Source organism: Ornithodoros turicata, chromosome 1 (genome assembly GCF_037126465.1).
Source record: "Ornithodoros turicata isolate Travis chromosome 1, ASM3712646v1, whole genome shotgun sequence".
NCBI lineage: Eukaryota > Metazoa > Arthropoda > Arachnida > Ixodida > Argasidae > Ornithodoros > Ornithodoros turicata.
This window is the reverse complement of record NC_088201.1, coordinates 26,446,786-26,472,844: the sequence shown is the minus strand read 5'-3', so window position 1 is coordinate 26,472,844 and position 26,059 is coordinate 26,446,786. Positions and strand designations below refer to the sequence as shown.

General features: G+C 46.9%; 2 protein-coding genes across 5 annotated transcripts in view; one reads left to right on the top strand and one right to left on the bottom strand.

The window, feature by feature from the left end:
* The window catches only part of LOC135377716 (ataxin-1-like), a 142,469-nt gene that overhangs the window by 108,666 nt on the left and 7,744 nt on the right, over positions 1-26,059 (top strand). The gene's annotated exons all lie outside the window — the stretch shown is intronic.
* Positions 13,038-26,059, bottom strand: part of LOC135377718 (protein BANP-like) — a 44,808-nt gene continuing 31,786 nt past the window's right edge. Inside the window, exons 13-15 of the mRNA XM_064610337.1 lie at positions 21,562-21,656; positions 17,519-17,649; positions 13,038-13,171 (exon numbers count right to left, since the gene is read on the bottom strand). The gene's annotated coding sequence lies outside the window, so the exon portion shown is untranslated. The remainder of the gene's footprint in view (positions 13,172-17,518; positions 17,650-21,561; positions 21,657-26,059) is intronic.

Genomic DNA, 26,059 nt, shown 5'->3' with positions numbered 1-26,059 from the left:
TCGCAAAGCATTGCGTGGGGTCTTGCCGTGTGGTGCTAAAACATTCTAGGAATTCTGGTGACTCTCAGTGAAATTAATTCCCCCTTTTCCTTTCCTTGACACCTTGTCCGAGCACGCTCTTAATAATCACATGTTGCGTAACATTAAAGCTACGAAAGCGCCACAGACAAGTAGAAGCTACAAAACTGGGTCCTACAAAAGCGTCCTCTCAGTCGATGACGGTTGACCACCTATTCTTGCTTACACTCCCACCAGAAATGACCAGCGAACTTTCACTACCTCCTACGTCACGATCAACCCGCTAACAGAGTTAACTCTGCTGGATAAATTTTCCGGCACTATTTATCACAACGTAGAGTGATGCGGCTAGCTATTGCAGCTAATAGAAACAAGCATATAGGGCGGGGTTTAACGTGCCGTTCTTATGCTGAAACACGACTTTAGTCTTATTGCTGACACATTCGACTCCTCGGTAGCGACCCGAAGTGCACCCGCGCCACGGACGCTTGTCCTCTCGATACGTGTTTTTCCGAGCCATCTGCTTGCCCGGTCTTGCTGCTTGAGGGCGATCGTGTGTCCTGGGCCGACTTCACACGGACGTGCCGGCATTTGCCCGAAAGCGCCTGCGGAAAATACGAGGAAAATTTCCACCAGCACAGCCGCTGCCACATTTCAAGCACGGGTCACCTTTTTGGTCTTTAGCGCGTGCTGTCTTCCCTGAACAGAATTTCATCCGGCATAAAACGACGAAGGCGTACCATTGCACGAGCGATCACTCCTGATTTGTGGAAAGTGCTGAGCGTACGACTTACTTACCGTAACTGCTTAAGTTCACTGAAAGTCGTACACCTGCCGTTTTAAATAAATCGGGAGAGAGAAGGACGTCATTCGGGATGGAGTGTTTTATACGGTGAAGTTACGTCTCCTCTCGGCAAAAGGGAGCTCGGCCTTTGGGTAGCAAGAGCCGTTATCTGAACTTTACCAAGAAGGTGTACATAACGTGCTACTCAGTTGTGAGACCACGGAACGTTGAGGATCACATGAAATGTGGCCAGCATTAGAGCCACGTGGTTTTTTGAAATTTGCCTTTCATTCTTGCGTTTCGGCTGCCACGCTCTCTTCCGAAAGCCGGAAGTCTGCTGGTGACGCGACGCACAACGTAAGCCTTTGAAATAGTTGAAGGAAATGAAACCACGTTGCCGGAAGGGGCTCGTTATTGCTACGAACGTGTAATGCACGTAAACAACGAGAATTGGCTGAAGCTGGCCACATACAACGTGAGCCTCCAACGCCCATAAATTAATGAATTCAAGTAACTCGGGGAAAAGGTGCTGACGCAAGGAATCGAACCTGGATCTTACACCACGACACCGCGTGGTGTAGCGGTAGCATATCTGACAGGAAATCCCAAGACCGAGGTTCGATTCCTGGCGTCAGCACCTTTTCCCCCCGAGTTACTCGAATTCATGGTGCAATGCACGTCACTGTGCTGAAAACGGGCTGGTCTGAGAACCTTTAAAAAGCCCTCTGCCCTAGATACAAATCTGAGAGCCTCGTCAAGGTCAGCACGGTTTTCTGAATACCAACGACTCCTACGGCAGACTCAATTACGATGTTGGGACTGAATCCAAACGATAGAGCACGACAGCAGTGTTCGGCCTTTCGTTTCTTCCGAGAATTTTACTCCGAACGTCTGGAGGTTGCCAAGTTGTGTCAAGTCAGGTAAACTTTATCGACTGCATAAGCACTCCCTCCGACCAAGGGGGGAGTCTCGTACGCGTACGAAGCTAGACGCCTCCGGTGAGGAGCTAAATCGAGTAAGGTGCACCAACCGTCGTATGTCGTGGTGTTGCCAGAAACGCTTGAAAAAGTGCACTCCGTAGTGACTTCTTCCTCTCAGCCTGTAGGGAACGTGGGATAAACGCTCGTGTCCTGTAACGTTGTCTCGGAAATTACAAAGAAGCCAATGCATTCTAAATGCGACAATTGTGTTAGGCATGACTGCAAGGTAGCAGGAAAATTCGCCCTATCTGTCCAAAAGTGAACAGCGCGCTTTTCGACGAATATAAAACAGTTGTTCACGTTTCGTTTTCGCTGACACGTCGTGGACAATGGGCCGAGAGAGGAGAAATCGAAACAATTTGGAGACCTTCTCCTTCTTACCGATAACACAAGTTCCCACAGTTAAAAGCGGGATTTTCTGAAACGGTCTATTCCAAGGTAGTGGGTTCGAATCTAGCAGATGTCGGCACAGTTCGCCCTGCCTTCGGCCGTGACGCATACTAACCCCCATCTCCCATTCCCCTCTGTCTGTCCACCGCACCATAGTTGCTTCGCGGCGCTAACGCCCAACCTTTAATAAATGTGGCGCTTTCATTCGATCTGACCCACATTCTCAACTGCTTCGTTTTGTGTGTGACAAAGAGGGTTGGATAGATAAAAGTACGGGAAGACTGTCGGTTTAATGTACACACGATGAAAGAACTTTTATGCGTTGAACAGCCGGTAGAAAAAGCCCCCCTCAGGGTCGGTCCGGCCGGTCGCACCTCTGTGCACGTTGGCACGCTTGTGTCCTCGTCACAGCGCAAGAAGCTGTTTACGATGCTGTCTCCGTCCGAACGCCCGCGCAGACGACAACAACACGCATTCCGATGTGTCTGAGGCATCCCTCCGCAAACATTGTGGCAGGACACGCTCTTACAAGAGGTCGTTGTCCCCAAGTGGCACAAACAGCTGCTTCCACCAACGTGGGAACTCATCCGTATATGTACAACGCGGAGGAGGAAATGACGTCGCTACGCCGCCATTTCTTTTTTTTTTCCCCTGCAATTTAAGCGCTTGTCAACTTTTTTTATTATTTGAACGAAAGGGTGGGGGAACACATGGAAACGCTGTATTTGCAAACAGTGGCGCATTCCACTGTAGCGCACCAACTTTCCCCATTGAAGGCTTTCTCACTATCTTCATGGTTAAACGCATGTGTACGCCGTCTGCGGTGCACATCAGAAGAGAAGTCGTGCACTCACGATCGACAACGACATAAAATCTAATCACGATACTAAGAATCTACGGGGTTAGCCAGGATAAAGTACAGGGTTTGTAATGAAGATAAAGTGCAGCACTCGGATAGATACGTCGAATGACGTATTATGCGCTACAATTTGATGCGAAAACTGCTACTTGGTCCAGTTCTTTGCCGATAAATTGTGAAAATGAAAAGAAATGACGGGGCCCTCTTATCATTGCCAATGGCCAATGCCGCCTGCTGAGCCCCGTATGGATGCCGGCTCGCTTAGTTTCGTAGTATAGCCTAAACTTTGCTACGATAATTACTCTGCCGCTTTTTAACGAGTTCGAAGCGTAATACGCACTTTTGTCGCACCGCTTTTAGTAAGTATGCCTTCTGGAGCTAATTGCAAAGCCCCAACGACAGCTCAAGGAAATGGCGGAATAGGATAATGACCGGTCGTCAGACGTAACCTAGTTACCTTAGTTAGTACCTGTTACTGTGTGTGTTTTTGATTCCGTGACTGTGCGTACAGACGTGGACAGATGGAGAGATGACAGCAGGAAGGAGTGGGGGACAGGGGGGGTTAGTATGCGTCCTGGGCAGACTTCAGGGGGAACTGTGCCGACATCCCTCTGGAAAGTCTGCTGGTAAATCCTGAGACAGCACAACCAGTGGTAGGATTCGAACCCATCATCTCCTAATCTTCAACACGACCTTGGAGTAACCAGCGACGAGCGGATGCTTTTATCCACTCAGGTACTAGTAACCGTAACTATAATTACTTTCCTTTAAAATCTCAAGTTTTTCGCTTTCCTTTACACTTCTCTATGACTATTTCCATTTCTTCTCACTCCCTGTTGTCGACCGATTTATTTCTGTCCGCAGTTCTGAAGAAACAGCTAGATGTTTGGAATAAAGGAGCGGAGTTATCGCCACCACTATTCAGCAACAACCGTGTGGCGTGACAGTGATTACTTTGTTTTCGAAAGCCTCGATATGCGTCGGTAACTGAAGAATGTGAATGGTGGAAGTGAACCAAGCCGCGTTTACATGAATACGACACAGGCGCATCGAATCCGCCCATGTAAACGGGCCGATTCGCTGCGAGAGCGTATCGTGTATTCAATCCGCGAACCAGAGGTGGATTGAGCATTCGGATTGTGCATTTAAACTGAAGATGCGCATCGAGAGAAGAAGAGGATTATAGGAAGGCGCCCGCGTCGTCTGCTACTGCCAGTCGGATCGACAAAATGGCGACTGCAGGGAGTTCCAAGCCACGCTCCGTCTTGGATGTCAATGTTAGTCCACACTGACAGGGACAGGAGCAGCAGGACCTGCAACCGTGCAGTAGGGCTCATTCTGAAGTACGCGTGCAAACGTGGCGTAGACTCGACGTTTTCGCCATGTTCTATGCACCATATTTTCACGTTCGGCGGCCGCAACACCGGAAAGAGCAATATTTGCGGAAGTACGCTTCTAACTTTCCAATATGACATGGCGTGGCGCAATCTACGCCCCACAGTGGACTGTGGAAAGCCAGCCACAGTATCCATCCATCCATCCACCCACCCAATGCGCATCCATCACCCATACATCCATGTAAACGGTGGCGCGTCGTTTTCTTTCCGGTTTCGACTCGATTCGATACGCTAGTGTCGTATTCATGTAAACGCAGTGGTAACGTTCGAGTGATAACAAAAAAATTACCACGAAGAGATAGATAGGTAGATGATAGAACTTTTTCACCCACTTGCGCCCGGGTGGGCACTAGGAAAAAGCGTTTCTTTTTTTCCTGGGTATAATTTTGCAGCAGTTGTTCAGCGTTGTTAGGGACGTTTTTGCAATGTGGGACAAACTTACAAATACAAAACCCCCCTGACATAAAGCTTTGCGTAACAGCTATTGCTCAGGTGCATTATGTACCCGTACATACTTACATACAGGTCTGGTATTGATCATGGATAGGAAGGAGCTGTGAATTTTTCCTAATTTATCGAAACAAATCTGGAGGCTAAAAAGTTTTTGACACAATTTTTTAGCACTCCGTACGTCCTTGATCAAAGTCTCTGCGTCGGCCGTGTCATTTTTTACGCAGCGGGAGCAACACGGTGCATTATTTTGGGTAACATTGTTTTACGTCGGTATTGTACCTGTAAACTGCCCAAAACGATTCCACGGTTCATAGGATGTATACACATGTAAGGCAGCCGCCAAACTGGGCAAACTCCATCGGAAATGTGATGAGGCATCGTGATACCACAGACGCTGAATTATATCTACGCTACAATGCTGTCAAACCTTGTAAACACGTCTTGTGAGTGTCAGGAGTCGCCGAACATCTTATTAACATCTAAGTTCGTCCAATTCACGCTTCTGCGACTACATTTGCGAACTCATTCTTGCCAAAAACCATAGGCCTCTGGAATAAACTTCCAGACAATGTAGCAATGATTAGAGACAATTCACTTCTTTAGCAGTCATTAACCAAACATTTGAAAACTTTAGATAAGCACTAATCAAATATAGAACAACGTAATACCTCGTTTTATTGCGTCTTGCTTGGATGATTACCAATGTCACTGTTTGTCTACTGTTTCGTACCATTCTTATTTACTTTTATTTGTGGTTACTGTCTCCTTTTTGCCTCGTATTTGGTTGAATGACTCGTTCTATGTTCCGGCCCCCGTCCCACCTTTTCTTTAAGCGACGTCCTCTGGTCTTTGAGGGACAAATAAATGAAATGAAATTAAACACACGCAGCAAAGGACACATACAACAATTCCTGTTCGTGCACTCCTCAATGTTCTATTCACAAAAGGGCGACTTTCGGTGTGGTCGGCTAACGCGCATATATGACTACTTATAAATGAAATGCAGAAGCGAACGTGGTTTCACATTTAGAAGCGTGTCTCGGCTAACCTAAATGGTCTTTCTACTTTGAACGCGTTAGAAATGAAAGAAAAAGAGAATAGTGAAACATTGGAAGGGTGGCAATCTCATGCGTTGTTGCGACTGCATGTATAGGAGCTGGAAAATATACCCATTCCGTCTTTAAAAGGGGTGGAAGTTACCCCTTTTGCAGCTTCCTTGACTTTGTTATGAATCGGTTTACAGCATCTGTGAATCACCAGAGCGTGACCAGAGATAGCGCTTGCGTCGGGGGAACCAAGTCTGCAGTCCTCGTATCTTGTTTCGTTTATTACGAGCGTCATAATTTCATCGTCCATCGGTGGGATTGGAACCGAACGGGGCAGAGCCAAACCGAACCAACTATAGGGCAGAGGTTCTCAACCAGGGGAGGGGGTGTTCCCTGTTGATGGGAAATTTGATGCCACGTATATCATTCATTGGACATCTCCCTCACCAATATGTGTCACGACGGTCCCTGAGGCGCGCACGGTGCTCAAAGGCCCCGCGCAACGAACAATACTTTTACGAAACTCGGAGGACACAAAAGAATATTTTCAATTTGACGTGTGTATTGCTCGAGTCAGTTTTTTCCCCCCTGCGAGGGGGGGGGGCGATAACGCTTTGATAAATGGCAAAAGGGGTGCTAGGGAACAGAGGTTGAGGACCACTGTTCTGGGGGATGCGACTGTTGGCAAAAATGTCCATTTTATCGGTAGCCTTCCTTTTTTGGAACTGAGATTTGCTACCGCTGCTGGTGCTGTTAACGAGCTGCGGTATATGCTGCTTGGGAGGGATAGTGCATCCCGGGCCGACTTCATTGGAAACCGACATTTGCATTGTAGGGTACGGGAAGTACCCAGGTAAACCACCCAGAGAGCGCGCCCGGCGGGAGATTTGTTACAGAATAAGCAACGAATGTTGTCCAATCACGCAGTAAATGTACTACCAGCAGGATCCGTCTTGCATTATGCAGACATGGGAACGCGCATTGCCATATAATAACTAGGGATGTCGCGAACCTTTTTCGAACCGCGAAGTTCGATGTCGAACCTGGGGGTTCGAATGGTTCGACGAACCTTCGAACTTTTCAACAGGTTTGCGGAGGTTCGCAAAGTTTACTTTTTAATGTTCTTCTTAAAAGCAAAGCATTGGCTTTTTTGTGCTTCCTTTGTGCTCCTTACATGTATTTCATTTTACCAACGACATCAGGAATGATGTCGTTGAAAAAGTGAAATACATGTAAGGCTTCAGAAATAGTTGTATCTCAAGTGCAGACGGCTCGCCGTTCCATAGCTATCACTAGCTCTCTGGAGATGAGCAGTTTGCACAAACTCTGAGGAGGGTATAAGAAAAGTGCACTACACGAAACGGAATAAAAAGTATTCTATATACGAGCTATAGGGGCAAAATGACATGGCATGGCACGAGCCACTGAATGGCATGGCACGAGCCACTGAAGAAACACAAACGGGCAAGCAGCAGATGGTGCCACAACGATGGTAGAATAAACATTACAGTGACGTTACGTACATATAAACTGTACACTACAAGGTAGACAAGTACAGAACGATCGAGGTACGCTTCAGGACTGAGGATAGCGGCCCAGCCCTTGACGTTGATGTCAGTTGCAAACTGCAAACAGTATGCGTTGCGTACGTTTTATGTCATGTTTATGTGTGCAGTATATATGGTTCCTGAGACCAAAAACGTTTTCCTCGCGTTCCTAAAGTGATTTATAAAGAGATTTCTTCAGCCATCGAAAACTCTTCTTCGGAAGTCGCGCATGCGCAGACCTGTCGAAGTTTATTCGAACTGTTCAGCGGACTTTTTACAAAAGTTCGTTTTTTTGTTTTTTTCGAACCAGTGCGAACTCGAACCGCGGCCGGTTCGCGACATCTCTAATACAGCCAAACTCCTTTATAGCGAACACCTTTTTAACGAAAATACCACTACAGCAAATTTTTTTGCGGTCCCGCTGGAGCCCTATAGGTCCAGTAATAGACATCCTTTTTAACGAAAATACCTTTACTGCAATTTTTTTTTGCTGTCCCCTGAGTTTCGTTGTAAAGGAGTTTGACTGTAATAACCCGCGCCGCTCGGTTTTCTATCGTGTCAGTACGCCAGCATCCCCCCCCCCCCCTTCGTAAGTCACTACATTATTGCCTCATACGTGCTTGAGGCTTGCTACTGCGGGCGTCTGCGGACATCTGTGCCAATCAAAACGGTGCGTGGTGTAAACTGGTGTCCCGTTAGAATGATTTCTTGGTCCCAAGCTGAAATACACTGGACTATTCCCGAAGCAGCGACGTCAATGAATAGGAAGAAACAGGAGCCTTTGAGAAAATGGCCGTCCACAGTACCAACACCACCCAGAGACAAATCCTGTAACAATAAGAGCCCGCCAATCACCACGTTGCTTTCATCGGCCGTATAGCTATGGAAGCGAACCACCATCAGCCGCATGAGCAGCCACTGGGAGCCACAGCAAACCTGTGTTTCAAAATCGTCTGCGACGATTGGCTGACATCTTGGGTGACTGCTGCGATTGGCGGACTTTATATGTGTACGTGCGAAGGAGACATTAAGCAGGCCTTCTGTATCTAAGTGGCGTTGACTGTACTCATGTCACAGAGGCGTAGGAAATGTCGTCCTCAGAGAAAATGTTTTTGTTTTTAAATTATACAGCACAAAGAAAGCACGCTTAGTCTTCATTAAAGTTGTTTTTTAAAAAATAAAATAGAAAGAGACTGTAGGTGGTCAACGAAATTTGTGCTTTCTAGTTTCGTTTCGTTTCTGTCGTAAATGCCGATTCATGTGTCTAGATACTCCTCAAGTCTCATGAACGGCAATACAGCAACGAAAGACGTAGCATTTCACAGTACACCAATCGCAGGTTCGACCCTGGCCGAGGACGGTATAGCAATGTGGAGGAAATGTTCAGTGGTTTGCATCTCGCCAGCTATGACACTAACAAAATAATCTTCCCCCGAATGCCGTTCTGTCGCGCTTCCGGTCAAGAGATCCATCGAGTCAGGAGCTCCATCCGGTCGCGTGACAGGCGAGTCAAAAGATCCAAAGGGTCAAGAGATCCATCGAGTGAGGACATTCAACGGGTCACGTGACAGGCGAGTCATGAGATCCAACTAGTCAAAGCGTGATACTGATCAGGATCCTGACAGAGAAGAAAGTATATCCCTTACCATGTTCATTGCTGAACGATTGCGCTCTACGTAGTATTAAGTTAAGAAGTAATATGCCCTGTAACAGTGAAGACTTTTCGGTGTTTTCTCTCTCCTTATCACACACGCACACAAAAAAGTCAGCGAGAAAATCTTGAGGTTGTGCTGTAGGTTACGGCGGCGAGTCCCCCTGCAGTGCTTAAAGTTGTCTTTGCACTTTTATGTTCATTGCCCCTAGCGCCGTAACACGCTATGCCAGAACGGATGCTTGTTACCAAGAATATTGAGCTCAACTTACAAGAACCGTAGACTGCAGGGCTTAAAACTTATCCTTGTCGCGTTCTTTTCATTGGCCCCCACCCTTATCACGTTATTCTATTCTTTTACCGACAGATGTGCGGGAAAATACTGTCTGACTATGCATTCCAGTCAACACTGACTTGTCACGTTCATTGACTTCAACCCCAAAATGCAGGGTATACTGCTGGGCTTTGTCTTTGTACTTTTGCGTCCCTTATCGTGAGCCGTCCCCACGTTATGCCAGAACTGAAGCTTGCTGCCGATAATAATGGGCCCACCCGCAAAGTCATTGCCCTTTTCTGGACGGCGGGAAAAATTAAGGGAAAAGTTGATACTGAAAAAAAAAAAAAAAAAAAAGAGTTCGGGCACATGAAGCTATCTTTCGTAGTCTGCGCTTGGAGACTGGGAGGTCCGCGGTTCGAATCCGCGGGCCGGCTGTGCCGTCTGGGGTTTTTCCTGGGTTTCCCTCAGATGTGTAATAGGCGTATGCCGGCACAGTTCCCCTGAAGTCGGCCCATGGACGCAGCTATCCTCCCCCCGAGCGATTCCGCTCGGTCTTCCACTTCACCCTTTCCTCTCCTCCTCTCCACCACCTTTCCCTTCCCGAGAAACATGCCGCCTAATCAGGCAGGCAGACCTCTCGGGTTCCTCCCAACGACACTCCTCCTCCTCCCCCTCCTCCTGAGAGAGTCCATGATCAAACGGTTCGGCCATGTAGAACGTCTGTCCGCAACAGAGACTTGGCTCTTCAGCTATGAGCCTACTGTGATACGAGCCGTAATCAACGTGTTTGAAACAGCAGCCGGTCCACCCAACGTGATTATACGTAGCCCACGCTAACTGTAGAAATAATCTCTAACACAAAGCGCTGTCAAAAAAAAAAAAAAAAAAAAAAAGTGACAGCACTCCTATAAGTCTTGTGTTACAAACAGGTTGATCTTACAATGCACCGCCTGTTTTTAACACAAATGGCATAACAGAACTGTCGGCATTTCTTTGACTGCGCTATGTGTCACAAAGTAAGTAATAGGTCAATAAAAATGAGATGTTGATTTACCACCCGCATTTGTATTCTATTTATACAGCACATAAGACGAGTCTATTTAGATGCGAGCAATTTCTGCTTAGCGATATTAGAGTTGAAAGATCCAAGCCTGGCGAACCCTCAGACGAGTCAAGAGATCTCTTGACTCGGAGGATCTCTTGACGTGGAATCGTTCTGTCGTGTAGTATATTGCGCGCATGCTGTAATGAGCCATGGTTATCAAAGTGTCTCGACCGCTTTAATTTAGTGAAGCGAACGTATAGCCATTCAGGAAATGTAAAGAAAAGAGAGTGAAAATGTTCAACAACAGATACACAATGATGATGACAGGAGGTTTGTCTATCATCACGAGGTGGTTCACCTTGAAAATGTTCAGCAAAGCGTTTACGTATGTATTATTCGTATATTACGAAATCACAACTGTAGCCACAACAGGCACCGCACAGACAAAACGCGCAGTGTGTAAGAAGATTCGAATCTGTAGAACAACCAGGAAGTGCAAAACTTTCTCCTCTTGGCGGAATGGAAGTTGATGTTACCTTGACACCGATACAAAAGGAACGGGACTCATCCGTGGCGTCGTTCGTCGTTTTGCGCGAACGAAACAGCGCTTTCCTTCTCTCCTTCTCAAAAGGCGCCTCCCATTGGTCTCCGCGAGCGATCTCCCACGATGACTGGCTACCCTATCCGCACGCTGTGTCGCGCCTCTTGAGAGAAGGGGGAAAACGTCACAAAGGAGGCAAAAGACGAATCCTTTTGTATTGCTGTCAAGATAACGGCATGTTTCATTCCGAGAGCAGAACATTTTGCACTTCCGTGCCCGCAACGAGGCTGCCGGTCGCCACGCGGGCGGCATCCCTGAAGCAGGCTACGTGCTTCGTAGTACCAATACTATTTACATGAATGAGGCTCAAGATGCTGCATTAATTCATCGAATCCGACTCGATGTGGCTTTTACAGCTCAGTGGCGTTACCGCTTGAGACAAGCTGACTCTCCCAGATGCTGTCACTGCGGTGCTCTAGAAGATCTAGAGCATATTCTTCTTCATTGCCCACACCACCAACCTTCCCGAACCGCACTCTCTGGGTCTCTAATCAGCTGGACTCTCGCCCCCTCTCCCTATCAAAATTGCTTGGTCCCTGGCCAAATCCAGCCCACCAACGCTCTGCCCTCAAAGCTCTTTTGACCGTTTTGGACACCACAGGACTTGGATCCATATTGTGAACGGGCTCATTATTTCATTCCCCACATCACCACTAGCAACGGGATAGAGTATCGCCCCTAGCGATGAAACTCCCCATTCATCATCTAAAAATAAAGTTTGTTGTTGAGGCTTCTGCTGTCTCTGGTCTACCACGTTCACTACGTCTTGATCACACGCAAAACTTAGTCCCTACTAGCCCTATATACTATTTACTAAAGGAAGCAAAAAAAAAAAAAAATAGCTACCAGACATCGTCTCGAGTTTCGAAAAGGAAATCGTAACTGGAGTAATCGGAAATTGGCAACGGAACTGCTTCTATAGAAGTCGTCGCTTCTGTAGAAGCAATTCGGTTGCCATATGTATGTATATGGACGGCCATATACAGGGTGTTTTTTTTTTCGCCTTTACAGAATTTTTATAAAAAGCTATGAGAGCAGCATAGATGTTGTTTTTGCAGTTGAGTTCTACGGCCAGGCGGACATCCTCTGTAAGAGAGTATGTAACTACGACGTGACTAATTACCTAAAATTAATTAATTAGCTCCTTAATTAGGGAATTTCGGGCAAAAGTGAGATGGCAAATTGAGAGACTATCCTCGTTGAACGCCATTCCACGTTTAAAAAGATCCCGAAACGCGCACGTGTGTGAAAATATCCATCCCCGAATATTTTGATATGCAAAGAGCCGAAACCGAAAAAGCGCGCATAGGAGCGCGTCACCCTCGCCGACAAAGGCTTATCTGGACCGGAAAGCTGTTTATCTGGCCAGCTGAGCGGCACCTACTCCAATCATCTCCATCGCTCCAAATCACGTGGCTCTCTGACGTGCCAGGAGTGCTGTACTCCCCGCGTTCCCGGTCGCCGCGGTTTCGGTTTTGGCTCATTTGCATAACAAAATTCGAGGATGGATATTTTAGAGCACGTGCGTGTTTCAAGATTTGTTAAACGTGAAATGGCTTGCAATTAGGATAGTCTCTCAATCTGCTATCTCGCTTTTGCCCACAATCCCCCAATTAAAAAGTTAATTACGAATTTTAGGTATTTAGTCATCATGTAGCTGCACACTTTCTTCGAGAGTATGTCCGCCTAGCCGTAGAACTCAACTGCAAAAAACAACATCTATGCTGCTCTCATAGCTTTTTTATAAAAATTCTGTAAAGACTAAAAATACAAACAAACCTGTATATGTTGAACAAGAGAGAGATTGATGTTCTGAGGCTGGAACAACATAGAAGGGACAGATACAAACAAAGCCTCAAATTGCCTTTCCGTCGTATGAATGTGTGTATGAGTGAGCAAAAAATGTAAGAGTGAAAGGAGGGTGAGTGAGAGTGAGTGGCTGGTTTGTCGTCCCTTCAGATGACGTACCCGAAAGTCGCTGGAGAGGCGTGTTAGCTTAGCTCAATTGGTAGAGCCCTGGACCGGAAATCCAGAAGATGTGGGTTCGATCCCTACAGCTGGCTAACCTTTTCAGTGACTTTCATCTTTCATCTGTATATGTTGCCATATAGACGGTCCACCAACTGAAACAAAGAAGAACCGATTACGAAACGAACCCGTTAAAAGATTGCCGCCTGCTTGGAAGTAGTCTATACACAACAGCGACGTTCTGTCATCAGATTTCTGAAACCAGAGGAAATTTACTTTCGGATAAGAAGGCATTGGGGTTCATTATGCATCTTCCAGAGCAGTGGTTCTCCACCGGGGTTCCACTAACCTTGTACCGTGGATATGGTACTGTCGAGCTCCCTCAAGTGAAACTTGAGTGCGTACCAAGGGTCAGCCCTAGTATTCAAACGTGCCCGACGTCTCATGCATCGTTGGCATCGGGATCAACAGCTGCTTGGTCTATACTCTATAGAAACATCCACCGACGATTCAGCCTCAAAATACATAATCATATACTAAAAAAATAATTCGCTACTTGTACAGTGCTCGCAACTTCCAACTTGCAGTCTTGGGAAAAGTTACTTTGAAAAGTAACCAGTTATAGTTACAATTACCCGAGCCAAAAAGTAGTTAAGTTATAGCTACAGTTACATCGCGAAAATAGTAACTAGTTAGGTACAGTTACAGTTACAAGTTAGTTACTTTCAGAAAATTTAGTAATGAAGATGACGTATCAACTTTTATCGCAGAATTACTTTTATTACACATATTATGTGTACAGCTCGAAGCAAAGTTAACTTGAATGCGCCTCCGACCTGCGGAGCGGGAAGAGAGCCACCCTAGCGGCACTTAGGCGAAATGAAGGGAAAGAGTGTTTAGACTGTCCCACTTGTGCTGCGGGGGTGTCCGCCTTGCCATGAGTTGCTGACTCGGCATCGCATTACCCTCAGCTGTTGTTATCATCATCGCGACGTTTGTTTGGTTTTGCGGCGATTATGTGGAGGTGTATGCTGGCCGATATCGCAAGGATGCAATGGTAATGCAATGCCGAGTCAACAGCTCATGGCATGGCGGACACCCCCGCAGCACAAGTGGGCCAGTCGAAACACTCTTTCCCTTCATTTCGCCTAAGTGCCGCTAGGGTGGCTCTCTTCCCGCTCCGCAGGTCGGAGGCGCGTTCAAGTTAACTGTGCTTCGAGTTGTACATATTGCACTTAAGGAGCAGCTGCTGCTCGAAGTTCGCATCATCTGAGTCTGCCTCTCTTAATTGCGAAAATATCCCGGCCCACGCTGAAAAGCCGCTCAACTGGGGCGCTGGAGGAAATGCCGGTATTATATTTAACGAATATTCTTCTTATAATTGGGAAATCATTCAGGGCAGCTAGGGTGCTGCGGTTGCCTTCTTTTCACCTCTCGAATACCTCGGCCTCCTGTACAGTTCTTCTTTGTCCCGTCCTGTTTTTCGTTGTTTCTTTCGCGTGTAGAAACTCAAGGCGGTCATACGACACATGCTTCTTTCAGTGGCAGCCTAGGCTGTGCCACGTTTATATTCTTCAAAGATGGCAGTCCTTATTGTTTTGAGAGTAAGGAACTACAGCATAACCGCAGAGGCGGTCAAAAGGTCGTTAAAAAGAGAAAAAGAAAAAGAGAAGACAAATGAAGTGTGATGCGAGGTGTCTCCGAAATGGAAAATCTACAGCTACAGTTAAAAGTTACATTTCCCGTACCAGTAACTAAGTTACTTCCCAAGACTGCTTCCAACCAATCTCCCGTTACCATGGCCTCGTTCCGATAAGCCCGACTGGCGGCGAACATCGCAATCGGTATACCGGGTCTGATTCATGTTGTTTCGAGGGGTGGCAGGATGTTGACATGCTGTCGCCGAGCCTTCATGCTCTGGACTTCACAAATTATCGTCTCCTCACACCAAACAGCGATTTATCGCAAACTTGTACAATAATCTTAAATATATTAGTGGCAAAACAGACATGTTGCAACGTCCCGAAGATAGCCCTATTTTGTGTGTGTGTGTGTGTGTTGTCGAGTCTGTTTCCACGCGTGTTGACAACAAGCAACAGCATGTCAACATCCCGCCACCCCTCGAAAGAACATGGGTCAGACCCGGTACTGATTGGGATGTTCGCCGCCAGTCGGGCGCTTATCAAAGCGAGGCCACACGGTAACGGGAGATTGGTTGAAAGTTGCGAGCATTGTACTACATGTAGATCGGCTGAGCCACTTCTACACAGTTGTGGCGTCTACCATCGTGTGGTAGAAGGTTCCTCGGAAGTCACGGGTTCCCTCGAACAACATAAGTTGACAACCATTGTTCTATAGAGACAAGTGTACGAATTGCTGACACAAGGTTTTGGCCTCTACGTTCACAACGGAGCCCCTGGCATTAGTGGCGCAAGATGTGCTGCACCTATGATGCTGCAATCTCAAGCGGACATAGTATCAGCTAGTTTCAATGGGTCACTGTGGCATTGCCGGAAACGAGGCTGCGGATGCCGCTGGCACGCCGAGCACTACAACGCAGTCACGTCCAGCTGTGGTCCATTTACTTCACCGAAGGCGACGCAAAGAGGATAATTAGCGAACTCAGCCAACAAATGAGCAACGCTTCTTGGCTGACAGGATCTGCTCGGTCTTCTCTGCTGTACAGTGTTCACCCTGAGTTACGCTTTCCAGTACCTCTGTCCTTCCTTCGACAAACTGCGTCTCTTCTACATAAGCTACTACCGAATGTACCGTACAGCGATCGATTGCCTCCACAATGTGGTCAAGTCTTCCCCCAACTGCGGCGAGTGTGAAGTCGTGGAAGACACAGAACACATACTTTTTGTGTGCTCCACGTACGCTAGAACAAGTTTGGCTCGTCCGGATGCCCGACCCTTTGACACAGTGAAAATTCTGGGTCCTCAGCCATCTCTTCGTCAAGCATCTGGTTTGAAAGCGCTTTAAAGTTTCCTTAGAAAAACCCAGCTACTACAGGTTTCCCCGCCCGCTTTAGTCCAAGTGCCGTCTGAATTAGTCCAAGTGCCATCTGAAATAATCCACGCCCCATTCAATTTCATCCGGGCGCCATCTGAAAAAATCCAAATGCTATTCAGTTTAATCCGGGTGCCATCTGGATTAATCCATTGTGTTGTCATGCACTATAACCGTGTATTCACACGAGAGACATCCCCGTAGAATATTCTAGGGAAAGAAAAAGTAAAAAAAAAAAAACTGCTGATGGAACTGAAGTTGTGCCGTGTCTTATGTTGAACATTCGCACGACGCTGAGATATTAGGAGTTGGAGCGGGAGTATAGCAAACGACGCCACTGGTGCTGTCGTCTGCTACAGAATATCTTCTGACAGAACTGCAGGATATTCCGCACAGTTAGAAGAGCGCGAAAAGGCGTATGACTCGCATAGCAGACGACACCACTGGGGCTGTCGTCTGCTACATAATATATTGACTGAACTGCAGGATATTCCGCGCAGTTAGCAGAGTGCGAAAAGGCATGATGCTCCTAGCAGACGACACCAGTGGTCCTGTCGTCTGCGAAGGAATATCTTGTGACTCTGCCACAGGATATTCCCTGCGTTTTGAAGAGCACGGAAAGACATGCACATCCTGCAGCTTAGTCACAAGATTCCGTAGTAGACGACAGGACCAATGGTGTCGTCTGCTATGGAGTCATGCATTTCGTGCTCTTCGAACCGCGTGGAATACCCTGCAGCTCAGTCGTAAGACATTCTGCAGCAGACGACGGCACCAGTGGTGTCGTCTGCTATGTGAGTCATGCGTTTTCGCGCTCTTCTAACTCCGCGGAATATCCTGCAGATCGGTCACAAGATATTCCTTAGCAGACGACATGACCAATGGTGTTGTCTGCTATACTTCCGCTCCAACTTCCGATATTCCGGCGCCGTGCGAATGCCCAACATAAGATGTAGCAGCAGCTTTTTTCTTTTCCTTCCACTATATGTCTGTAGAATATTCTGCAGGGATGTCCCTTGTGTGAATATACGGTTATAGAGCTTAAAACACCATGGATTAATTCAAATGGCACACGGATTAAATTGAATAGCATCTGGATTTTTTCAGATGGCGCCCGGATTAAATTGAATGGCGCTTGGACTATTTCAGATGGCACTTGGACTATTTCATATGGCACTTGGACTATTTCAGATGGCACTTGGACTAAAATGGACGGGAAAACCTGTAGATATTTTGTCATGAACCCTGCTAGTCGCTGTTTATTTTTATTTTCCCTTTTCTCCTTTGTGTGTGCATTCCCCCACCTCTTTTAAAACCGTCTAGGTGTACTGGTAGCTAGCAGAACTTTGTCACGGCTTACGTCCCAATTTTTTTCTTTTCTTTTTATCATAATCTAAAATAGAACGCGAATCGTCAGAGTGCACACCTTGTACGAAGAACCGCAGCGTAGACTCACCAACAAAATATAACGCGAACTTCTACGTACTGACCCGCTATTTGTCGGAAACGCAGTCGTTCCTTAGGCAATGGTGTGTTGCTTCAGCACGACCAAGCGTGTCCTCGTTCCGCTGGTAGTTTGATGTCTCCGACACCTTGCACGTTCTCATGACTCTCCCGTCACCTCATAGTCAAAGAAACAAACGTGACAGAAAGTAACCAAGCTGTACCACACAAATAGGCAAACACAACACCAACGTAGAACGAAATAAGTAGAGGTCTGCACGGATACCCGCACTAATCTCGGATATGCGAGTAGAAAACGTGACTTCGATTCGGGTCGCCCGTGAAGCGCGGGTGCACCCGCGTTGCCGCTGCGGGTCGTGCGGGTACCCGCGCTGTACCAGCGTTCAAGCTTTCTCGCGAAATAAACGCGCAAAAGATCGGACTTCCAGTGCGTTTTACGATAATTTAATGGGCGTTCTTTCAACAATTACGTATGTATCATGCATTTTATGTACCAAATGTAAAGTGCGATGTCCGCAAACGCTTTCGCGTTTTTTTTTTTTTTTTTTTTTTGCTGCAGTACTCTATACTTATGCAATTCGGCTGCACGCCCCTGTTCTGCGGGTCCGCGGATATATCCGCACGACCCGCGGGTGCGAGTAGCTCCACCAAAACTCGTGGGGGTACAGGTGCCGATTGGGAAACCGTGTCTGCGGGTGAGGTGCGGGTGCGGGTCGAGAATTACATACCCGCACAGACCCCTAGAAATAATGCAATCGTCGAAACAGGAAAGCGGTGGGATGACTGTCGCTGACAGGCTTTTACGACGAATGCCTTATTTCGAGCTTCTACGGAAGCTTACGTGTCATAAAGTTGGAAGTAGAAGCCTCAGGACGGAAGCGGCATGTAAACGCAGATGGCCACTAAATAAAACGAACCGCCCATTAATGAGAAATTACTTTAAAAGAAAAGTTCGTCGGTTAAATAATCCGTGACTTATGTTCTCCAGGATAGCGATGCGAGCGTTGAGGAATTGCCTCGATTGCCTTTCCTTATTTCTAAACCTCGAAGCGATGCTACACTCTTGCGGGTGTACGTATTTTGACGGGAAACTTTGCAGGGGCCCCTTCAAATCATCGATAAGTTATCGGAACTATCGATGAACGACAATGTGTTCCAAAGAGAGGTCGAACCGTAAACTTTGAAAATATCGTACGCTGCAGGCATATGCAAGTGCTCTCAACTCTTTCGTGTGTGTGTTGAGAAACACTGGTTTTATTTCGTCCCCGCATGTGGACTGTTACTGGATATCCCGATGAAGCCGTCCTTTTAAATTGCGGACTGATTGGATGAGTGTGCTTTGAAACGGAAGCGTCTGTCCACTCGTATTATCTTGGCTACACCCAGTAAGCGGAGGAGGAAAGCGGAGGTTAGTCATCTTCAATGTGGGAGTAGCGAAGGCTGCGTGACCATCACGTTCAAGGTTGACGAGCTATAACGGTTTCGTGAAATCAACGTTGCCTGCCAGAAGCGCAAACACGTCCGGAACTAGTCATCTCACGGCACTCTATTATCGGGACGATATAAATATCCCGTCACCTCTTTGTTTTGCTCCCGAACACTGCAGGCATTACGAAAGCGATGGGCAGGTTGCGTCAGTTACTGGCTTCATTGACGTGGATTTGACACGTTGCATTTCAAGGGAGATAGTGTGAGAAGGTCGCTGGTCGGTGTAAACTTGGTTCGTGAGAGATCCCAAGCAACTTCCCCAGCAGATCGGTCGTCAGTGGAAGAGGTGCAGTAGGTGTAAGCATTGACGGGGAATATTATCCTTCCTTCTAGTCCCATCGTCATGGAGAGAAACGGTTACAAAGCGTTTCTGTGAACCGAAAGCGCCCATAGTACCCGCAATATTATGCGAAAGGAAAGTTCAACTACCGGTACATAATTGCGGTTTCCGAGTGTTTAGTTCTTTTTATCTCCTTTCATATGCGGCCGAATGGACGAAAATGTCTGCTCTGTCTGTTTTACATACTGATACTGCACAGCCACGTTTCATTTATTATGTACTTTCGCCGGTAGCTAAAAAATATCCAAGTGGTACCGAGCGAGGAACCCCGCCAACCCGGACAAAAGTTGAGCTGTTGCGCGATGAAAGGGGCAGATTCTTCAGAATTTCCCCATGCTGAACATTGGCGTGACAATGGAAGAGTTTTATTAGACTCTGTGTTAGAGGCATTTCGTCTGGTCCTGATGAAGTTTGTATTCAGCAAATATATCTGCGAAACACTAAATACTTGACACATAACAAGGAACCGTAGCATTGTTCTTCGATGCAATGAAATTGAGTGGACACAAATGTGAGTCCAAAGCGAGCCTCCCAGTGCCACCCCTGCGTCCGAATCGCTACGCAACTGATTCCGCTGGTGTAGTTGCAGTTGAGCTTTGAGGTGATATGCCTCGAATTCCCAATGTAATAAAGTGTGGCGGGTTTCAGGGAAACCCTAGCCAAATTTTACAGCCCAGCAAATGGAGACAATCTTTGAAACGTTTCCTTCGTGTTACTGGTGCTTGGCTGGCGAGCGCCATTTCCTGGCTGTGTAGGAAGGACCCTCCCGTGCGATTTTACAGAAGTCAAGCTGTTGAACTGTTCCAAGATAGCTAAGCTTGTGCCCTACTAATAATTCCTATTTCTGCAAAAGAACGACTGGAAGTCTTGCAATCGTGATATGCAGTTCAGTTTGACGTTATTGCTTCCTGCATTTTCGGACGGTGGTCTTAACAAAGAATATAGCATGCACGTTGATGCTACATGTAGTTAGGCGATTTCGCGCAACTGCTACGTCTGAGCAAACGTGGTGGTTTCCGCGACAGTCGCCTGACCTCATGGGAAGACTCTTTGGAAGGAAGAGCGGTTGTACATGGGGGTTGATATCAACGGAATCGAGCGTCCCCTCGAAAGTGCACGACTGACGATATTTCCGGCGGAGCTGTTGTCATGGGGTGCTGTTCTATTCTTGCTGTCCGGAACACATCATAAATGAACAAAGACTGGGCTGCAGTGGGTCTGTTTGTGTCGGCATAAATTGGGTAGACACTTTCTGTCCACGTTAGAGCATGCGCATGTCACAAACTAAATGTAGGGTGTAAGACGAACACGGTGGTGGTGGCAAGAAAAGCACGATGAGACTTGCCGCAGAGGGTTGCGCCGCACTACGGCGGTAAGTCTGTAGACTACAGTACACCGCGGGTATCACAGAGCGTTACGTCGCTGTTGACCTTACGACAACTAGGTGGAGACGAACGCAGATGCTTGTATACTAGAAGAAGCAGATCCCATTGTGTTGCAACCATCCATGGGACGTGTTATCTGAGCCCCGCGTATTCCCAAAGGTACCGAGAGATCCGTAATTTTGATCGTGATTTCTGACCTCGCCTCACAGTCTTGTGGGCTGGAGAGTCGACCTCACAGTGCTTCAGCCCATGGGCTCTCACGTGGATGAGGGAACTCACGACAGTTTGACCTCCCCTCATGAGTGGCTAGCTACACCTCACTGACCTTATGGTAGGTAGCTGGAAAAAAAATTCTAAAAAATTGTCAGTCTTGCCACTGAAAAGAAATATGACAGCGTCTTATCATACGTAACACAGCTTCCTGAAATGACAGCGTGGTATGCGAAGCGACATTACTATGAGATCTTAGAATGTCTCTCGACAATCTGAAAGTACATTACGAACGTGCGTTTACTTTTAATAAAATTAAAGCTAGATAAAAACAAAGGTTAGCTCAATCAGAAGAAGTAATGTATTGCTAGATATCGCTGCGCGTATCAATCATTTTTGAAAACGTATTTCCGCAAAAATTGAACCTGATTCGAAAAATTTGTGGCAAAAATTTCGCCACACAATACACTCATTCCTTTCCCCTGGGAGCATATCGTCGGACAACCAGAGACAATGAGTCAGACAGTCGTTAGAGCAATCGATGTCAGACAGATTGTGCGGAGATTTCATAGTGGTAATGAGGGATTTTACGCCACGAGACAGCGCCACAGTGCCGGATTAACGTTCATGGATTAATTTTGCTCACCTGGGGCTCTTCGACGTCCTCTGTCACCCAATTAATGGCGTCCTTGACCAGGTTCGAACCCGCATACTTGCTACCGCAACGGAGATTTCAGCGCACTGCAAAAATAGCCCAGCAAAACAGAGGCCAGATAAACGTTGGAATTGCTCACGATCACAGTTTGTCTTGCGCCATAAACGCCGTATTTATGGTTACAGTATTTGCTCGCACAATTGGCGCACCCCAAACTTGAACGGCCAAATTTCAGTGCTTTGTTTCACCGCTACTCTAGCAGCATTTTTTCCTGGCATAATTAACGCACCTCCTCTATGGTGTCGCGTTTACAGCTAAAGAGTGCGTTCATTATGCGAGTAATACGGTATAATTTTGAATTTTATTTTCGTTTTACGTGGCACAATAATCCAAAGGACTTTCAAGCAGAAAGCCTTGAGCCTGATGGGGATACTCAAGGAATATGTTGCCTACAAGTCTGTTACACCAGCTTGCTTGCCTCCTAATCCTGTGTTCTATACTATTTAATTAAGCACTCATCAGCGTCGCAGTATGGGCGACGGAACTACCATGAAATTGTTTGTGACGTATAAGCAGTGCTGTGATAAAACGCTCCAAGGTATATACAGGGTGTTTCTTTTTAGCGGCAACAAATTTTCATAAAAAGGGAAGTTGCCTTAGGACGCTTTTACTTTCGTCATTGGATTACTCGACGGGGCTGCTTGTTGCAGGCCTTGAGCAGGAAGCAGTATTATTAACAGATATTTTAATCAACTTTTTAATTATTGACTTTAGGGAGCACATTGCAATTGTAATAAAGCCTGATCTTCACACGATGCGCTCGAACCATTGACGAAGCACGAAAGTAATCGCAGCGCGCGCCACAGACCTAATTATTTCAGCACCGCCGTCTGTTGCGCACCTCAGGTGATCGCAAAAGAGCGACAGTGACGTTGTTGAGCGAATGTTTCACGACCTTTGTTTTGTTTTTCTTTTTTGCTTGCAAAGCGCTTTGCGCATCACCACTACTACATCAGCGCTTATCGTACTGGGGAAGGGCAAGAGCTGTGTCCGGCAGAATGAAATGACTGATACTGCAAGCGACTGCGAACACATGAAGGAACGAAAGGAAGGAAAACGCAAAACAAAACAAAGATCGTGAAACATACCGCGATAAGTGTTTGCCTGAATCGCGTATGAAGTTTTTCTGCGACGCCAATTCCGCCATACGTAGAATACGTTTTTTTTTTTCGGCCTTCGGTGTATTATTTGTTGCATTATCGTTTCTGTGAACCGGTTGAGCAACGGCCCGGTACGATCAGTTGGGAGGTGAGAGACCGACGCCTTCCCGCGTGGCGATCCTCCAGTAACCGCTTCGAAATGACGATCGGTTCGCTTCCGATCGTCTTCCTTCGGGGTCTCCCGAACGAAGCGCTCTGCAGCATGGCCGACGCCGACGCGATGGTTTCCAGAGTATCCCGCGGGTGGCGTAATAGTTCCTCATAAAGTTCCGTTCCTCGAAAACCGCGCGGAGTATTAATATTTCTGGCTCATCGTCATTCAGACCTATGGTGGATCGTGGGGTGGATGCACTCCACCCCTGGCGATACATCAGATCAAACCTTAGTTTTCGTTCGTAGGAAGTATTCGTTCGAACAGGTATATGAAACATACTACTACTACTCAATTTGCTGTGTGCATATCCTATTCTTGTATTTTTCATTTATTTTTAACTTGAAATATTGCGAGAGTTTTTTTCCACTTCCACAAAATAAAAGCGCTCTCATTACAAATACAAACTAGGTCTGCTTGACCTTTCGGAATGACACAGCCTCAGCGTAACTTTTTTTTTGTGTGTGTGGGTGTGTGTGTGTGTGTGGGGGGGGGGGGGGGGTCATGTCGAAATTGGTCGTAATGAGTGTGATGATGCTGGCTGCTGCCTGTAGCGAGATGCACTAAAAGTATAGTAATGATAGACAGTGATACTTCAGGATCTGTGGAAAAAGTACCATATTCATATGGCGCCGTGGCATAGCTTCAGGCGCACTGTTCAGCTACAAAGTAGAGCATGCGGTATTGAGCAGTATCATATTTGCTGCGCATAAATGTGGTGTTCCTAACTGATGCGCAGTCTCCTTTGTACCTTTACGCAACTCGCAGCAAGTACTGCTACGGGCACCTAACTCTATCTTAGTACACCTAGGCCATGCTCTACACATTGAATGCATTTGTTTCAGTTTCAATAAAATATTTAGCGCAATCCAAATTACACTCGAATAATATCATTATCGATATTGATATTATAATATTCTATCGCACTTAATAGTGAGTTTTAGCAAATCAGTTTGCAACGACCCGGTACGGTACACGGTATCACGATACGCGGGACTGACGGTTTTAGTACACGGTTAATTAACGCCGTAGCGCTCCCGCATGGCAAATCCCGAACCCTGAACCCTTTCGATGTTACGCTGTTGACGAGTTCTGATATTGCAATCCATTTCGTTGCATCCACGAAAGGTTTACTCGCAATCACCTTGAGCAGCATAAAACTACTACGGGAGTCCGCACCGCCATCTTGCTTCTCGCGTAGCTGGCCTAGTCTTGTAATTACTTTTCTCGCGGGGCCCCACAACCCGCGTGACATCTCCCAAAATACGAGTCAAACGCGGTACGCTACTACTCGAGGAGATCCGTACCGGCGATACGCTAGCTGAGCTCCGATTGCGTCGCGCATGCGCCATGAGATCAACGCCGTACCGGTTGTCGTATCGGAGATGCAGAAACGGTCTATCAAAACTCTGCAACCTGATGTAGGATTTCCGACTCCGTGTCGTCCAAGTGTGCATGAGAGGCGCGAAAATCCACGTTAAACCGAAAACGTCACGTAATGCGCACGAGTGAAATTAAAGCGACGCCCCGCCGGTGCAGACAGAAACCTGAGCACTCATATTTTGCTTCCGCGAAAGAACATCGAGTTACGTGCATGTCTTTCAACCTGGAAGTGATATTGGAGGAGGGTGTTGTGATCCACGCATGTCTAGCCTAAGGGCGTGTAAAGGGGCATGTACTGGCACGTCCTTCGTTTTGCATGCCGATGCGGTTGTGTAACTCGCCTGTAGTGATCTTGTTCTTGACAGACACCAATGAGCTAACAGATACAGTTGCCGTACTCCAGAATGGATAGAGCCATGGGGTGCCCAAACAAACAAAGTGCATGACGTTTCATGCTTTTGCTTATTGACCTGTGCCTCACAAACTTGTGCTATGTCAGAGGCAGACCTAGAATTTTTCTGAAAAAAAAAAGAAGGAAAGAAAGAAAAGGGAAGGGGGGGTCCTGCCTTGGACAGCATCATACTACTTCCTGAGGACAACTGAAATTCTAACAACAGAAATTGGGGGGGGGGGGGGGGGGGTCAGCACATCCAGACCCCCCAGATCTGACTCTGGCTACAGTTATAATACCCCATGGCAAAAATACACTGATAATTAGTTGCTTCCAAAAAAGTACGGTGCTTTTGCAATTCTTTATTCCATCTCCTCCAAAAGTTAATGAGATGAAAAACATTATCGGGGCACCTGATGTATTGAATAATGTGGTTATTTGCATATTGAAATTTTCTAAATATTCTACCTGGGTGACCAGTCAGAATATTATTGACAAAAGAATGACTAGATTAGGCTAGGTTTTGTCGACAAAAGAATGACTAGATGAAGAAATACACAGTAAAGTAAGCAATGAGGCACAAAACACACTAGCATCCCTTTACATGCCCTTTAAGCACCAATGAACTTCAGCTGCCAATTTACCCCACAATCCCAGTTGGCTAATAATAAGTGATGAACAAGGAGGAGCAGGCAAGCTAGCTGGTGTTGACTTGATGTTAACATTGCCTTGAGTTTGAAGGAAAACTCAAGGCAATGTTAAAGGAGCAGTCTAGAGGCCCACAACTTTTTTTCTGTTTTTGGTCAGTATGGAATGTTAGGCGGCCGAAAACAGTTTTCCCACAATTAGTGCAACCGTAGCTAAATTGGGACGCCTGCAATAGCTCCCCGAACCTCCCGCGCGCGAAACACCCTCCTTCGCCTTCACGACAGGCACGTGATGAGCGCCACCACACACGTCACTATGTGACGCAAGTGGTGAGGACGCTCCTCATTGGACTTGGGATCACATGATCGAGGGGAGCAACATCGCCCATGCCGGAGCGTCTGCTACCGCTTGGGAGACGCCATGCGTTCTCCGGCTTCGTGATGTCCGAAACGGAGGGTTTGAAGGCTGTCAACGACACAACCACGATTTTTTGGGACCGCAGGCACCGCGGGAAGAACGAGTGGTGCAGCCCGAAATTAACTGCGTTTGTACAGCAAAAACCCCGTGCTTCTCGACAGTGTGCAGCCTGTCCGGCAGTTTTCACCGCGCAGTTGTTCAGTGGCTAACTGGTGGCGCCACAATACAGCTTCGCAATAGCTTTCTGCTGCTGTGAATTCTGAGATTGCACAGAAGCCA